The 18,580-nt window shown below is 39.7% G+C and overlaps 1 protein-coding gene across 1 annotated transcript in view; it reads left to right on the top strand.

The window, feature by feature from the left end:
• Positions 1-2,625, top strand: part of LOC122651826 — a 50,090-nt gene extending 47,465 nt beyond the window's left edge. The window contains exon 7 of the mRNA XM_043845379.1: positions 1,744-2,625. The gene's annotated coding sequence lies outside the window, so the exon portion shown is untranslated. The remainder of the gene's footprint in view (positions 1-1,743) is intronic.
• The last annotated feature ends 15,955 nt before the right edge of the window (positions 2,626-18,580 follow it).

Raw genomic sequence — 18,580 nt, 5'->3', positions numbered from 1 at the left:
TACTTTGCCATTACTTCCTCTTTTCCATTACCCGTAGCACCTTTGGAGAACTCTGGATGGTTATCCTTTTGCACTATCTCATACATCATCTCCGTTATCTGTCCACGTGTACTACTACACGTGAGGGGGGGGGATTATGTACAATACACCTGCAACCATTGCAAAAAGCAGAACTTGCAGGAACATTGGTGCAAAATATAGAAGATCAGTCTTCTCCATCATTGCTATTGGGTATCCTTCATTATTGGGTTGAGTTTGCCGTAAGGGGGAGATGAAGAGTATTGAAGATGTTTGGTTATTGCTTGCCTATATGAGGATCTATAGTTGGGTTGATCATTTCCGCTATCTGATTCGTTTATTCCGCTGCTTGCTGCCCTAGTTCTACACTTTATGATTTTATGTCACTGTGACAATCTGAGATTCATCACTAGACAGCTATTGAAGATTGGTGAAAGTTCGCTAATCAAGTCTGCCCAGGTTTTGAAGATCTATTTTTCAAGTTCTTGAAGGTTTATTTGGGAGCTGCATTCATCTGTCAAGACTGGACTCTGTTGCACCTTTGTTTCTTCCCGTTTTGTTCAAGTTGGGCATTAGTGTCTTGTATGCGCCAACTTGAGGGGGAGTGTTAGCATTATTCTGGAGTTTTTTTTCTTATTAGTTCAAGCTGGAGCTTCTTTTTACTTAAATGTATAATCCAGCTTGAGGGGGAGTGTTGGAATATGTAATCCAGAATATCGTGGGGGTATTCTGGTTCTTTTGGGGGTAGTTTAATTCTTATCTCATTAGATTAAGTTACTGCTCTTATAGAGTCAGTTAGTTAGGGGTAATTATGTCTTTCAGTCCTTTTGCAACTTTCCCCTTTATTATAAATAGAGGGGCTTACCTATCAATGAATAAGTCATTCCATTCTCTAATTCTCTCTTTCTAACCCACGATTCTACCAACAATATACATGATTTAGGTTACAATATGGTGCAGATGGTTGTGGTGCTGATCTCTGTTGGGCTTCTCCGTTTGATTGATACATTGTTGCCTGCACACATCCTAACTATGGAGAGAAACAATGAAAGAGATGGAAAGCGACTACAGGAAGGTAGGAAATGGATAACACAGAGACTAAAAGAAAAGAATTACATCTAATAAGGAAATAAAATTAGCAAGGAAACTACTCTAGTAGGGAAACTGGAAAACACAATCTAATCTCCTATCTGAAATGCAAATTAAAGATTACATGATTATCACAATAAAAATTAATAAATTTATAATATCCTACTAGACCACAATACCCATTGGACCTGGTTCATCTCAGTCTGGATGGCCAGACGGGTCAAGCCGGTTGAACCATGAATCTGCATCAGCCTGTACACGTTGGGTTAATGTCTAATGCAACTGCATCAGGAAGTTTTTAAATGCATAATCTAGTCAATAAGGACAAAAACAATGTATAAACAAAGTTGGAAAATAATTCCCATCAAAGATTACTTTTTGACTTTTTTGCTCTTTGTGAATGCTTTATATTTCTCCAGAATGTAAGATTTTCAATGTTCACATTACCATTGTAATAACTTATGGATTAGCAATCCTCTCTGTCCAATTCTTTTCTTTACCTGTCCTCAACATCCCCTGTTCTATTTAAATTTATCACTTTCTCAGTTTCTCCTACGAATTTCCCTTTTGGCTCCAGTATATACTAGTTTTTTCTTCCGTAGGTACTTTTTTCTCAACTTTTGTAATGTGCTTCAGTTTACATCATGATGTTTCTGCTTCAGCTCTGGTTTCAACATCGACATCAAAAGCAAGTTCAACTTCAACATCCTTCTTTCTATCTTCATAATATGGTATGGAAAACCAAGTTTTGAGGATCTGTTGCAGACTTTATTGACTTTTCAATAACTGACTTGTCTATTGGGCCCCAACTAGTTGATGAATTTTGTAGTCAAACATCCTCATGCTAACTTTCCTGCACAATGATGCCAGAAGAAGATGAGAAGTTTTGTACAATTGAAGACAATTAATAATCTCATCTTGCCACTGTGTATATCCTGTCTTATTGTAAACCTTTTGAAGACGTGCTAACAGGCGCAGACTTGGTTCTTGGAGTTTTTGCTTGATGTATATAGAGGTGGTTAATTAGTTACCAGACATTTGTTTTGTTTGAATGTACTTGTTTATCACTAATTAAAGGACACAATCAATATACAAGGGGCAACAGAACTAAATATTTTCTATTTTCTACAGTTGAATTAGGCATATGATGGGCTTACTCGATGCTTCCATGAGCTTGGTTTCTGCCTGCTTCTGATTATAATCCATTCAATAACTGTCTGAGTATTGACCTTTCATACTAGTTTCTAATCTTCCGAGTTGACATGTGCTAGTTCTATGGAGAACTTTTTATTCTTGTGGATGTCATATTTAGTGTGGCCATAGATTGGAGTCCTGTGTTAGCATATTTTTTTCATGAAAAAAGAACAAATTGTCTGCACATTCATGGATGAACAGGATTGCAATTTTGTATGGCTTAGTGTTAACATAAACATTTATTTATATTGGAACTAGAATTATCAGGCATTCTAACCACTAGATAGATAGGGAACTCCCTGGATAATTTTATACAAATGTCATGTACACTTTGTCCTTTTGACAGACTGCAATTCCCATTTAATAGATAGTGAATTATGCAAAAAAGTTCCACAACAGTGCAATTCTTTGTGCATTTATCAGCCTGGGCATGTCCATGTTTCTGACTGCGACTGTAATTCTGTTTAAGACGTCATTCCATCATATATGATAGATCTTTACCTGAAGCTGTGATGTGGTCTACAATATCATTTTCTACTCAGTTCTTAGGAAAAACCTCTTTAACAGGGCATGGCCAATAAATAGTAATTATATATCCTAATTGCACTATTTGTGAGGTTTTTTTTGTTTACCCACTAGCTTTATTTGATTTATCAGGAAATCCAATCAGCTATTTATGAGAGCTTTGTTCGGGAGCATGGCCTATGCCACCACTCCCATGTCTCTATCTCTCTCCTCCCCATGTAGAAAGACATCTCTTCCCCTTGTTTGGGGAAGGAGAGAGAAAGGCACAAGGAGCGCTGGAGTAGGCCACACTCCCAGACAGAGAACCACTTCCCATTTTTTGAAACGCCCCAGATTTGAGAAACAGTTCTTGGGAGGATACTAAGCTGAATACTCTCAATAGCAGATTTGATCTCTGGGTGATTAGGGATACCAGCAAGTCATGCTTCCAGCGTCTGTTCTCTTCATCAATAAGATCTTCTACAAAGACCAAAGTGCATTGCTCCGGACACGGGAGAGGAATTTTGAAATCAGGGAGGGTAGAGGGACCCATTGGTCCTCCCAAATTTTAATATTTTCTCCAGTTTCCACTTTCCAGATAAGGCTCTCTTGAAGAACTTTGCGACCTTTGAGAACACTACACCAAGCCCATGATGGGTGATTGCCTAACCGAGCCGATAGAAAGTCAGAGGGGGGGAAAATAGATTGACTTAACAGTCTTAGCCCAGTGAGAGTCCGGGAAGGTCCATAACAGCCAGGCTGCCTTTGCTAGAAGGGCCAAGTTGTGGAGATTTGAGTCTTTAAGGCCAAGTCCACCTTTGTCCTTTGATTTACATAACCTATTCTAGGAGATCTAGTGGGTCTTTGGCATCCCATCCCCTTCTCCTTGGAAGAAATTTTCAGCTGATTTACTGATGAATTGATGGTGAGATTGGGGAAGTTTAAATTGAGAGCAAGCATAGTTTGATAGAGATGTGGTAACTGACTTTAGGAGAACTTCTTTCCCCGCCTGGGATAGATGCTTTTGCTTCCAACCTTGAAAATGTTTGACTACCTTATCTTGAATTCCCTTGAAAATTTTAGTCTTGTTTTTACCAAACTCGGTTGGGAACCTAAGGTAATTAGGAGGACTTGAGCTGTATTTGATCTTCAAAACACGAGAGAAGCAGCGCTTGAACTTGGAGGGAGTGTTGGTACTGAACATAAGAGAAGATTTGGGAAGGCTGATAGCTTGCCCACTTGCTTGGCAATAAGATCAAGGAAAGTTTTCAGATTGCAAACCTTCTCAAGCTGAAGTTCAGAGAACAACAGAATGTCATCCATAAAGAGAAGAAGATGGGAGGTTGGTGACTCCTCTGTAAACCCCACTACCAGTCCAACCAACCTATTGGAATATGTAATCCAGAATACCGTGGGGGTATTCTGGTCTTTTTGGGTAGTTTTATTCTTCTTATATTATTAAGTTTATGTTGGTTATGTGGGTTTTAGTCCCACATTGCATAGTTTAGTCTCTTAGTAATTTCCCCTCTATTATAAATAGAGAAGCTTACCTATCAATGAAATAACATTCTAAGCTATTATTTTCTCTCCTTCTCTCTTTCTAACCCACGATTCTGTCAACATTGTATCAGAGCTAGTCTGATCTAGGTTAGAAAAAGAGAAAAAAAACCCTACTCCTTCTCTTCAATCAACTTCTCCTTCTTCTGTTTTTCTTCTTCTCAACCTTGTAAAGGGGCAGCACTAATGACGTAGCACTAATGACGTAAACACAGCATATCAATGATTTAGTTGCTGTCCCCCCTCACTTTCTACCTTTTTTATTAAAAAAAATTCTGTTCGAAATCTGCTGGAGCCATACCTACGATTTGGGATTTTCTAGAATTTTTTGGAGATAGACTTTCTATTACTATTAAAGGCTGACCTTCCACCATTGGAGCTCCCTATGCACCCTTCTCCAGCCCCTTTCTACCCTATTCCATTATCCTCATTCCCTATTTCCTCTTTCTCCAAGCTTTAATTAGATTCAGCCACCATACCCTAATCGATCTCAACTTGTCAGGGTTTTTCAAAACCCTGACTCCAATCGATTTTGGTGTTTCCTTTTTCAGATGCAGCTGATCTTTTGGGGGTGATTCCCTATTACTACAAGCCCTATGCGACCTAAGTTTGGATCCTTTCTGATGGCTAGATTTGTTTTTACAACAAAAATTCCTTAACCTGCTAATTTGGTTACCTGCCAAAAACCCTGACTTTCAGGTTTCAGTTTTTGCTAATTTTTGGAGGGCTGATTACTTCCACTTCAAGGACCAATCGACCTCAATATTGTACCTATCCAAGTTTTTTGAAGACCCCTACCCCAATCGATCTCTTCTTTTCAGGGTTTTCCAAAACCCTGATAAAAATTGATTTGGGCTAGGGATGTTTGTTGTTGTTCGAGTGCTTTGGAGGTGGTTCTAACATTAAAAGAGAACTCTCCTTCATCAGTTCAAGGCTTGAAGAAGGTCCTTTATGCTGGTGTAGTGCTGTAATGCTTCCCTGCTCTACTTCTGCGATTTTTTGGAGTCTCTCCCCTGTGAAGATCAGGTCTCACTCTTACTGGAGATTGATTGTTCACCTTGGAGGTTCCATTCTAGCAGCCTTGGTCAGCATCTATTACATGTCTACATCAGCAATTACAACCCCCTTTCCCTAAATCGATCTCAATTTCAGAGTTTTCTAAAACCCTAACAACAATCGATTTTAGGGTTAAGGTTTTCCTATCAAGCTCATATTTTGAGGACAGTCTTATACATATCAGAGGAGTATTCAACCCACATTTCAGCATAATTCATTAGTTATTTTTAGAAAAAATTCAGGTTCATTCTTATGGCTCGATTTTTCCAATTATCAACCTATTTTCCTTGTTCTTATGTGGCTGGCTGCTTGAACTACCTATTGGATCTACTAAGTGATTATCTTATATTTGTTGGTTCTATTGAGCTTTACTACCTACCTTGCTGGATCTATTGATTGGCTTCTGTAAGCATGACTGGTTGACATGTTACTGCTGCCCTTATGCGGACTACTGCTGCCCTATTATTGAGACTGGGTATCCTACTATTGGAGATCGAATTTCTTTCATTATTGAAGACTCGAATCTACTACCCTGGAGATCAACTTATTTGGGATTACAATAGTGTGTTCCAAGGTTATTGGTTGTAACTACGAACTTATTCAATTATGTGAAGCTTTTTTGGTTCATATCTGACTTACTTTGAGAGCTTGATCCTAGCCTTATTCACTAATTCAGATCTGATCCAAGTTTTTTGTTGAAGCTTCTTACATCCATTGCTATCTAGATCTCTTCATTAATTCTATTTAGCATGTGGGAGTTTATAGTTTGGAATTTTACACACTGGTTCTTCCTTGTGTGAAGATCGATCAAGTTTTTGAAGAATAGTGCCTTCTCCTTCTAAAAATCAGACCTATTTTTTTATAATTCAGATCTGATCATTGGAGATTGGTGTTTTGGAATTAGTTTGATCGATTGAATAAGGTTGAAGATTACTTTGTTGCATTGTTTTTGTCCATGGTTCATTATCCCGCTGCTCTTTTCACTTCACCACCTCCCAAAACATACCTTTGACATATACCCATAACCATTTTGGACGATAATGGTATTCTTTAATTTGCCATTTCTTCTTTTTCCATTACCCTTAGCATCTCTTGGAAAATTCTGGAATATTATGTTTTTGCCCTATCTTTTACATCATCTCTGTTATATCCACGTGTACTACACATAAGGGGGGGATTATGTACAGTACACCTGCAGACATTGTAGAAGCAGAACTTGCAGGAACACTTGGTGCAAAACATAGAAGATCAGAGTTTCCACCATTGCCATTGGGTATCTACTTTGTTATTAGGTTGAGTTTGCTGTAAGGGGGAAATTAAAGTATTGAAGATGTTTGGTTATTGCCTGCCTATATGAGGTTCTACAGTTGAGTTGATTTTTTCTGCTGTTTGATTCATCTGCTCGCTATCCTAGTTACTTATTTTCAAGATTATCATTCAGAGATTCATCACTGGACAGAACTAGAAGATTGATGAAAGCTGCCTTTTTTGGAAAACATTCCAGTCCCTGTTTGCCAATCAAGTCTGCCCAAGTTTTGAAGATCTATTTTTTCAAGTTCTTGAAGGTTTATTTGGGAGCTGCATTCGTCTTGAAGCTGCATTCTGCTACAACTTAGTTTTTTCCCATTTTGTTCAAGTTGGGCATTAGTACCTTATATGCGCCAACTTGAGGGGAAGTGTTAGCATTGTTAGGAGTTTTTTTTTCTTTACTTCAAGCTGGATTTTCTTTCTTTACTTATTTGTATAATCCAGCTTGAGGGGGAGTGTTGGAATATGTAATCCAGAATACCGTGGGGGTATTCTGATCTTTTTGGGTAATTTTATTCTTCTTATATTATTAAGTTTATGTCGGCTATGTGGGTTTTAGTCCCACATCGCCTAGTTTAGTCTCTTTGTAATTTTTCCTCTATTATTAATAGAGGGGCTTACCTATCAATGAAACAACATTCTAAGCTGTTATTTTCTCTCCTCTCTTTCTAACCCACGATTCTGCCAGCACAACCTAATCCAAAACAACTCAACCCAGTCCATCTACCCTGACCTCTCATCCCCTATAACACCAACTCAACCCCAATCCACCCTTCAAATAAACCATCATGCCCTTAATCCAACCAATCCCTAACCAATAGCACCACCTCCATCTGACTCTCCACCTGCGTTTTCAACCAAAATTTCCTCCAAGTACCACGCTTTAACTCGCCCTTCTCCATCTACTCTAGGAGTTACCAAATCTAAAAGGGCGAAGTGCTCCAAAACCCCGACCACCTCTTTACCAACAAATCCCCATCTTCATTTTTTATTAGATACCCTCGTGGATGTTGTGGAACAGCTCCAAGGGAAGCAATGAGACTTCTAAGTTGGAATTGTCAAGGTTATGACTGCACAGGTATGGCGGGATTGGTGTGGGGTTAGTAGGTTAGAAATATGGGTATCTGTAAGTTGTGGAGGAGAGAGAGGATGGCTTGGGTAATTTCGGGGTTATGGAGGATATATTGTTGCAGAGGATAAAGTATGGTTACCGAGGTACTTAAAGGGTGGTTTTGGAGGTAAGGGTCCGAGGTGGGGTGAGGAGTGATGGAAGAGATAGCTAGTACTGGATATCAGATTGGGTGTTGGGAAACGGTTGTCATGGAATTTGTAGAGGGGACAGGGAATTCCGTACTTGGATATGATTGGGTGGGTGTGCTCTTGGAGCATGTGCTAGACAAAATCGTTCTGCCAGGGTGTAACACATGCGTTGTGGTATGACGCAACGTGGCACGTGAGACTGGAGGCATGCCTCCTTCCATACGTGGCCAGTCTTCCTCATCACCGGTAGGGAAACCCACCGTTTCTTGGTGTGGTGGTAACTGTCCAGGTTGGAGAGTCTAGGCACTTTCAATCAAACGCGGTGGTGGCGTCGATCCCCTGAGCCTAAAAACTTCATTTCGAAATGTAATTGATGGGGAGAGTTGTTGTTGTGCTGCTTTTGCTCCATAACCTCAAACAATATAGAGCACCATTTCTCTTCATTACCCACCATGTCGCAAAATTAGCAGTAGATTGGAAGTCGTTCATACTTGAGACGAGCAGAGCTTTGGTTACCAGTGCGTCGGTGGACAGGTATTGAGCTACGGAGGGGTTTACTAATATCCATTGTAATCCTGATGCAGAGGAATTGGGATCGAACACCAGATTGGTTGCCGGAGATAATCATAGCTTCCTTCAAAATTCCAACCTTGGCAGCCAGTCTAAAGGCAAGTTCCGGATCGCATAGCTCTTAGGGTAAGTCGTGAAGTTGAACTTAGAAATCAACTCGATTGAAAGTCCAATCAGCCGAATCCCTCCAACGCTCAAGTTATTAATCAAAAGAATTTGCATTGTAGGGTCACAATTAAAATATGAGTTGATAGTTAAATATTAACCTAACAATCAGCAGCCGTACAGAGTTGTAGGCAATAAATCAGATTATCACACTAAAATTAACTAGTTTAGAAATTGCAACAGCTGGAAAAGATACTTTAAGCCTCCTCAATTTCGATGCACAAAAAAGTGAGTGGTAGCACAATGGCCATTGTGCCAGGCCATGCACAAAGGTCCACTTACAGACCTAGGTTCGATCTTGCAGGATGGAAGGAAACAAAAAAAGGAAAAAGAAATAAGGAATTTATGAAGTATGAAATATCAAGGGCCATTAGACGAAGGAATTGAGTCAGAAATCGATCGATGGAATAATGGAGAATATCCATCCTCTTTAACTAGCAACAAGGAAACAGAGAAGGAAAAAAAAAAAAAAAAAAAAGGAAATACGAAAGAGAAGAATGAAGAGCTAGAGAGAGACCACCGAGCATACCTGCAATCCAAAACTTGACAAAGCCTTTTCACCCAAGTATCTCTGCTCCAAAAATCCCTGCAATCCAAAAAAACCTAAAAATATAAAACCCTAAATCTTAGAGAGAGGGAGAGAGACCAGATAACGAGAGACATAGAGGGGCAGAGAATACTGCTCACCCTTGCTTTCAACGATTTCCAAGTTAGGAGATAGAGAGACAGAGAAGTCGCAAGCAGCCAAGCACCTCCATCTTGCAGGTGTCTTCTTCTTCGTGCATCGAGAGGAACAACGAGCTTTTCGGTTTTTTTTGTCGAGGGCTCTTGTGATTTTTGAATTAGGGTAATCCGAGATATGGATGATAGTATTTATATTAGGGTTGTGAATGATCATCCATATCTGAGTTCACCTAAAGAGGTGAACTCAGATGAATGATCAAGTTTAGTGAAAAATCAGAATTATGCAATTCTTGTAATCCATTGGAATTAGGCAACCAAACGGTTTTATTAATTTAGAATTATGGTCCGATAGAACACCGCTCTGTTGATTTACGCAACCAAACGCTACCTAAGGTTCCGGGAAACTACCCATGGTCTTTCATCGAGTACATTTTTGAGGTCTTGATTGTGGTGAAAATGAAAGAGATATTGATTAGTTGCATAGAAAGAGGTTTCAACGGTATACCTTATGTTCCATGTTGGAACTAGCGAGTCCGTAATCGCCTGCTTTCGACACCGTTTTCCATCGAGAATCAAACCAATAAGAGTATTGGATCCATCGGTGTTGAGTCAATCTTCCGTTTTGTCATCAACAAAGAAAGGGTCCTCATCAAAATCTGTAGAACTGTCATATTGTTGATTTGGTGTTGCTTAGATGGTGGTGACAGAAAGCAGTGGTTAGAGGAAGTTGAGCCCGTTGAGAAGATGAACCTTGGAAAGGGATTGTGCCTTGGGATAGGGGTCTCAACGGTGGAGGATTGGGACCTTTCATGGTTGGAGAGAACAGAGGAGAGGGGCAGAGGAGAAGAAGATGAAAGAGAGACAAAGGTGAGACGAGGGAGCCTTGCCGAAGTTACACGCATAAAGCGGATTCACTAAAGTATGCATAAAAGATTTCAAAAACAAGAAACTCGGATCCATTACAGTAGAACATCGATACTCTCCTATATATGAGTTCTAACTGTTACAATTCATTCCCAATCCAACGGCAGTATTAAAAGTATCTATAGTTGGATCTGTTGGTTCTTGGTCAATTTGAATGTCAAATCATAATTTATTGAAGTTTGTGCTTGGTGCGTTGGTCAAGTGCTCACTTGCTGAACGCTTGGTCATGGGTTTAAGTCCTGGAAACAGCCTCTCTGAAAACAGGGGTAAGGCTGCGTACATTTGACCTTCCCCAGACCCTGCTAAATGCGGGAGCCTTGTGCACTGGGTATGACCTTTATAGACATTATTAAATGAGTGATTTTGGTAGCAGTCTAACAGTCACAAGCCGATTTAGCAACTTGAGAACCTCAGGAATCCGCAGAAGTTTGAAGGAGGTCTGAAACGATGGATGGTTCGCATTCCAATTCAAAAAGGGGAAAGTTCCTCTTTCGTTTCATTTTCTTCTTAGCTTTATTTGGTGTGGAGTGTGGAATTGACAATCTTCAATCTTAGTCGAGCCCTAGCAGAAGCAAAAGAATCGGTCTCTGGTGGTTGAAGCAATGCGCTGTTACCAGAGAAATAGAGAACCCTCTAATAGCCCTAATCCCCCGGCGGAAAGATGCCAGTTTTTCAAGATCATTCTTGAGGCCAATGTTCGATATTGACGGCTAGTAATCTCTCTCTCTCTCTCTCTCTCTCTCTCTTATGTACTCTGGTTTTATATTTCTGATATATGATTACGGGGAGGAGAGTCTATACACTAGCAATATACCACTTTTGTGTCTATGTTGTCTTTCTTAGAAAAAAAATTCAAGTGCAAAAGTATAACGTCCTAAGCTTATTATTTTGTTTTATTTATTTTTTTAGGCCTTCTTTTGTTAAGTTATTATTTTGTTATTCTCAACTAGTTTTAGTGGTATCATATTTTTTTTTTTGTGGGTGAATACGTAAATATATTCAACAAGCCCAATGAAACAGAGAAGCTCCCAAATAAGGGAGTGAAAAAATTGATAAAAAAACAAAGAGCCTTGCTTCCTTGACTAGGAAGGACAATGTTCCAAGAAAACATTATATGTCTGTTACTAAGGAATTCTACCCATGGGTCAAAAACGGAGGTGAGCTTGGAATTGATCTCAAAGGAGATTGCATCCTAAATTTGATGGCGGTTCAAGATTTGGAATTCTATTCCCTAAAATTACGGTTACTCCAAATGTGGTAGATTGTAGCACAAAACACAAGTTTCACAATATCATAACCAGTCTTGTTGCCAAAGTACTTATGGACCCAACGCCACTCCTTGTCAAAAGGAAGGGGCCGTCGCATTGTCGGGGTGCAATTTTGAAGGAGCTCCTCCCACACTGTTGTAAGAAGGGGCAAGAGAAAAATAGGCGGGACATATCTTCTTGACCGTTCCATCAAAGGCAACATCTAGAAGATGATGTAATTCCTTTCCATTGTAGAAAGCACAGAGTAGGGAGGGAGTATGTGAGCACCTTCTAGGGTATGAAGCTATGGCAAGGGATATATCCTTTGAACCAAACAATGCTGTCCCATGGGACCATCGAAGCATGTTGGAGGACCACATTCCACACAGAAGAAGTGGAGAATATGCTTGAGCTTGTCTTTGGCCATATAACCATGTCATTGCTCCCCCGAGGTTTCTTGGGGATACATAGCAAGCTATCCCAGACATCCAGAAGGTTAGGAGAAGACTCAGGGCCGAGGTCCCAATCTCCATCACGAAGGATGTTAGAAACAAGAGCATGCCTATCTGAACCAGTATCATATCTAATCCGATTGCCATAAGTGTTTAGTAAGACTCCAAAGGGGGTGCCAATTATTGAGCCAGAGGTAGGTGGAGGTGCCATCATCAATCCTGGATCGGATGACATCTACAACTATACTTCTAAGCTTTAAAATCTGATGGTAGGCCCATGAGGAATCCTGAGGGTAGTGAGTAGTCTAGATGGAATCCCTCTTAAGGAGTCGAGAGTAGATCCAAGATACCCATACGCCTTTAGATTTGAAAGCCACCTTCCACATTGGCTTGAAAGTGTCATTCATGTTATGTGCTTAACTCAACGAAGCCCCAACACTCCTTCTACATTAGGGAGACAATCTGAAGCCCAATTGGTGCAGTGAAGGAATCTATTATTCTAAATCCTTTGTACAGAAATGCGCTCATCAAGGTTTCAACTTTTAGGATGATGGAATGGGAAACGCCAAAAATCCCAGTCCAATATAAGTAGGAACTTTGTAATACTCCTCTGATCAACTCCAGTCTTCCTGCATAGAATATGAGCTTTGCTTGCCAAAGTTGAAGTCTTTTCCGAAGCTTATCAAGGATAGGGGCTCAATGATGGGCAATCAACCGAGTTGTTATAAGGGGGAGGCCCAAGTATTTCATTGTGAGGGACCCGATCTGAAACCCAGAGAGAGAGAGAGAGAGAGAGAGAGAGAAGTTGAAACTCTTTACATTTGGGGAACATCTTTATGCCCTCTATATGATTTGCTTGTGAATGAGTCTAGAAAACACCTCCATAATCAAAGTGAAGATATAGGGAGGCATAGGGCATCCTTGTCTGATGGTGAGAGAGTTGTGAAAGAAGCCGGTTGTACAATCGTTCAATAAAATGGAGAAATTGATAGAAGAAACCTAACTAGTACATATTCAGCCCACTACAAACTTGGCATATACAACTCTATGCTTAAGTTCTTCTGTTAATTTTCCTTCTCCATGAATTCTAGATACAAGAGCTATTGATTAGGTTACCCACTTACCCCATGTATTGCATTCTATTCATCCTTACCTCAGCCTCTATTAGCATCCTTTATAGCAGTAGTGTACTGATTCAAAATTCTGGATCTGCCAATCTCACTCCCACCATCAAGTTAAATCATGTCCTCTATATCCCTAATTTTAATACAATCTTATTCTTGTCCATCAACTCACCACCCATTTAAATGCTTACTTAACATTTTTTTCCATCACATTGTCTTATTCAGGACCACTTGAAGGGGAAGGAGATTGGAAGGGGCCATGAATATGGTGGCTTTTACTACCTTCACATCGATACCTTACCTCTCTCACATGCATCCACAACACCTACTTATGAGTTATGACATCACGACTGGGTCATCCCTCTTTTGATCGAATAAATGCTTTAACTAACACACTTATTTTTTCTAATTCACATACTTCCCCCCTTGCAATATATGTCCCCTTTTCAAGCAACTTCGTTTACCTTTTTTGTCTAGCTTTATTTCTACAATTGAAAATTTGCAAGTAATTCATTGTGGAATTTGGGGACCATAAGCTTCCAGTAATACTGGTGCTAATTATTTCTAACTATGGTTGACGATTTTTCACGGTGTACTTGAACTTTTCTCATGCATTTTAAATTTGATACTTTTTATGTTCTTAGCAATTTTTTTGCCCATGTGAAAAATCAATTCAATTATTCTATCAAAATCATATGCACCGACGATGATTTAGAATTTTTCATACCCAAGGTGTTTTCCATCACCACAACATGGTTTCGACACAGCAACATAATGGTGTGGCAGAGTGCAAACATCACATCTCCTCAATGTGGTACGCGCCCTTCGTTTTCAACCCACCTTCCCACCTCCTTTTGGGTAGATTTCCTTCTAACAACAACTTATTTGATTAACCGTCTTCCCACGGTACTTCTTAACGATGTCATGCCTTTTCAGGCATCGTGATAAATTTGGTCCACATGCAACACGGTATAATTTTGTGATTACCCACAAGGTCAAAAGGACCCCCACCTTAATCATCTCCATGTTTTTGGTTGCGTTTGTTATGTGTCTTATGGTTATCTACACCGCGATAAATTTGGTCCATGAGCAACACGGTGTAATTTTGTGGTTACCCACAAGGTCAAAAGCGATATTGTCTGTTTGATCTTTCTACTCATAAATATTCTTCCAAACGAGACGTCGTTTTTCATGAATATTTTTTTCCTATAAGGTCATGGACCAAATTTCTTGACGATGTCATGCCTTTGGCAGAGTGCAAACATCACATCTCCTCCATGTTTTTGGTTGCCTTTGTTATGTATCTCTTATGGTCATCTACATCGTGATAAATTTGGTCCACATGCAACACGGTATAATTTTGTGATTACCCACAAGGTCAAAAGGACCCCCACCTTGATCATCTCCATGTTTTTGGTTGCGTTTGTTATGCGTTTGTTATGTGTCTTATGGTCATCTACACCGCGATAAATTTGGTCCATGTGCAACACGGTGTAATTTTGTGGTTACCCACAAGGTCAAAAGGAATATTGTTTGTTTAATCTTTCTACTCATGAATACTCTTCCAATCGAGATGTCGTTTTTCATGAATATTTTTTTTCTATAAGGCTCAACCCTCATCCATTCCCAAAAACCATGCTATTATTCTATCTGTACCCTTACTAGACCACACCACATTTGACCATTTCCCTACCCCTTCACCAACTTTACCTACACCCACCCCAACCTAGTCACATGAGCCCCTATCACTTCATCGACTTCCCTAGAACCCCTCCGTCCAACCCACCACATGAGCACCTCATTGCCCCTTACCACCTATCTCCCCAACCCCCACTATTCCCCCATCTCGACAATCTAGTCAAGTATTGTGGGTACCATGGTCCTTTGGAGCGGGGTTCGATCCGTCCTTGCGTGGCGGGTCCAAAGGTTTTGGGGGTCCCTTGGCGACAGGGGGTTCTGGGATCATGCTTCATATGTCAAAATAAAAGGAGTCACCACCTAGCTAGGATTCGGGCCTAGGAACCAATAGTGGTAGCTCCATCCATGGTGAGTAGTAAAGGCTACTCGATTCCATATGATCTAGTTAGAGAGTTTGGGTAAGTGGTCAGATTACGAGCGTGGGAAGGTATTAGCACCCCATCTCACCCTGGTTAACTGGTCTTTCTATTAGATGTTTGATTTCGAACATTCTTCCATTCTTTTTTGTCTTAGACCAACATGCAATGCTAATTTGATATGCATCAAGTACATGAAAAGGAATTAAACATGTTACTTGCAAATGAAAATATTAATATACATGTCAAAATAAACTATTTTTAGCAAACAAGAAAAATTAAATAAACTAAGCGTGCTTTGAAGGAAACCAAAATGTGTTGTTTTATGGATAAAGTTTATTATTTACACTAATGCAAAATGCTCTAATGATTTACAATTTTTCAAAAATGAGAAAAAGAAAAAATAATAAAATATACCTGTACACAAAAAATGCAGTAAATACAAAATATGAGTTGTCCCCTTCGGCTCATCTTCCTTTTATCGGACATAACAGGGCTATGTGAAATGAGTTGCACTACTGAGGCTTCAGGTTGAGTAATGACTGCAATGGGAATCTTGCTACTCGAACTTCGGGCAGAGTAACAACTGAAAATAGAATTTTTGCTACTAAGACTTCAGGCAGAGTAACGGCTTGAAAATGAGACTTTCGCTACTAAGACTTCGGGCAGAGTAATAGCTTGGAAAGGTGCTCAAATGTAGCCAAGGTTGGTAAAAAGTGGGATTTTGGGTGATTTGGGTCACAAATAGGGTTATAGGAGCAGTGGTTGCAAATGGGGATGGGAAAAGGGCCTCAAAGAAGGCTTTAGAACATGAAAAATATGGGAAAAGGTGGATGCAACACGAATCCCGAGGTTAGGGGCTCCTCTTCTCAAAATAGGGGGAGACCCCTATTTATAGGGGTTCCCGCAACTGGCCCAAGACTTTCCAGATAACATCAATTGATCATTATTTGATCATTTTAAGCTCGCACGTAAAATTTCGTGAAAATACCCTATTTGGTCGCTCCGAGTGGCCCTAGACGATGATGAACTCAGAATCTACCTAAAATATGGAGGTGGTTCCCTCGTTATAGTTTGAGTGTGCCCTTGCCCCCAAACAGTGTTCTCAACTCCAATGATGTTATAGGTGGTTAAAATTAAACTAAATGATTTTTCAAAAATACTGGTACATGGCTTTATCACATTTAGATAGACTCAGACTAACCCCATGGACCAAGACCTTAGCTGGAATAGGTTTAGAACCGGCTACACAACGCCCTTGGTGTTGCATATGAACCAGATACTTTCTGTCCAAAACAACACCTGGTGCCGTCAAAACGACATCCGATGCACCACAGTCAATGCCATTTTAACTCCACTTTGTGCCGTTATTGTCATTCCATGATGTTTTGGCAAAAACTCAGGGATTTGGTGAATCTCAATCCGAGATTCGATTTGGCTTCGTCCCTCATGACCTTAGCACCATCTTAGACACCCTTTATGATCCAAAAGACCTCCACAAGACTCTAGAAATCTTCCTTGGATGGATCAAATCAATTTTCTTCCAGCCCAAGCAAGATCAAACCCTCTTCTTATGGTAACAAGATCTCCCTTTAAGGGAAGTTGAGAACCCATACCTTGCAAGGTTTTGGGATCCTTCACACTATAAATAGGTCATCCTTACACGTTTTAGGGGATTCTGATAATGATTTTGATAAAATTCGAAGTGTTCCGACAAGTTCCGAAACGAAGATTGATGATATTTTGGAGCAAAAGTTGTTGTGTTGCAGTAGTTGTTCCGATTTGAAGCCTCTTTAAGTTGATTCGAGACCACTCAAATGATTTACTTTCCTTCATGAAAGTTGTAGGAAGGCGAGTCTTCTTTCTTTTGGCTCTGATTTCATATTTTTGTGATTTTTCTACTGAGCACGACTCACTGCTGCCCTTCATGGGGCAGCGGTGTTGTGCACAGTTATATTGCTCTATCGGATAAGTTTAGCAAAAAAACCCTATTCACCATGTTTCGCAACCCTTTTAGTTATCTTCTCTAATTTAACTGGATTTTATACCACTGTTTTATTTGTTTTTTTTATTTTTTTTATTTTTATCGATTTTCTCTTCTTAGAATAGGTTGTCTTCACTGTTTTTTTTTTTTTTGGCCTAAACGAAGTTTTCATCGTTTTCAATGATTTTCAATGTTTTGATTCATTTTCTTTTCATGTTTTGATCTTTTTAGAGTTTTTCTCATACTATCATCGCTGTTTTAATCGCCTTTCTTTATCATAGGATTTTAGATCTCTTTCCCCTTCTTTTTTCATGTTTTTCACCCTTTCTAGTCTATTCTAGCACTTGGGGTATTCTCATAATATTGTATGCGTGAATTTATCCCCTTTATTTTTTTATTTCTAATTCAATACATGCTGTCCACCATGCTCAGAATGCTCTTATATACATGTCCATAATGCTTGCTATCAATTTTTATGCTCTACACACTATATTGCTTATTCTTCCATACTTTGGTGAAATGAATAGCAATTTTGTAATTTCCAACATGCATGTATGGTTTCTAGTATGTTTAGCTTAAGGAATATTATATTACTAGACACCATGAATACTTTAAATTCTAGAATACTAACCATGCAGGGCAAAGCTGGATCAAGGTCTGTCTTCCATCCCCCTTTTGTGATTTCCTAGCATTCTTGTTTAAATTAATTTAGGCTCAACCAAATAACATGCAACCTATGGTAGAAGACCGATTTGTACCGGTTGGATCGGGGTGCCTAACACACCTTCCTCGGACGGCAATCTGACACGGATCCCAACTTTTAGATTAGATCAGTTCCGATTGGAGTCATTTTTGTTTTATTCTTAGCATGGGTTCTAGACGTACCCTAATCTACGTGGCAACTCCTTGTCATTCAGACCTTGTCACCCCGAAACCTCCCCCTCACATGACCCTCACAGTCATTTGGACCTCAATCGACGCAAAATTGAAAAAAATGTCATTACACAACCATTGCAAGGAAAGCCTCCCTCAATAGTCCACCATTGAATGGATAGGTCAAGATCAACATTGCCAACATGCAAGCATTCAATTCCAAATTCAATCACATACCCTCCCATGTATATGTGTCAAACTTGCACCCTTTTTTAGCATTTAATTAGATTTTCAAGCTTTATTTTGTCGCTTTGCCAATGCCATTAGGATTGCAACTTGACATGTGAATAGAGGACCTTGAAGCTATTTGTTCACAAATTTAGACCCCGTCCAACATGCCACATGCCAAATATTTTGGTATTAAAAAAATACTCCATGGGTGGCTAGAAAATCATTTTCCCTTTGTGTATATTAACCAGGGGGTGCTGTTCTCTGTGGCGTAGCGCAGCCTGCGCCC

Source organism: Telopea speciosissima, chromosome 2 (genome assembly GCF_018873765.1).
Source record: "Telopea speciosissima isolate NSW1024214 ecotype Mountain lineage chromosome 2, Tspe_v1, whole genome shotgun sequence".
Lineage (NCBI taxonomy): Eukaryota > Viridiplantae > Streptophyta > Magnoliopsida > Proteales > Proteaceae > Telopea > Telopea speciosissima.
Note: the sequence above shows the minus strand (reverse complement) of the source record. Positions and strands in the feature narration are given on the sequence as shown.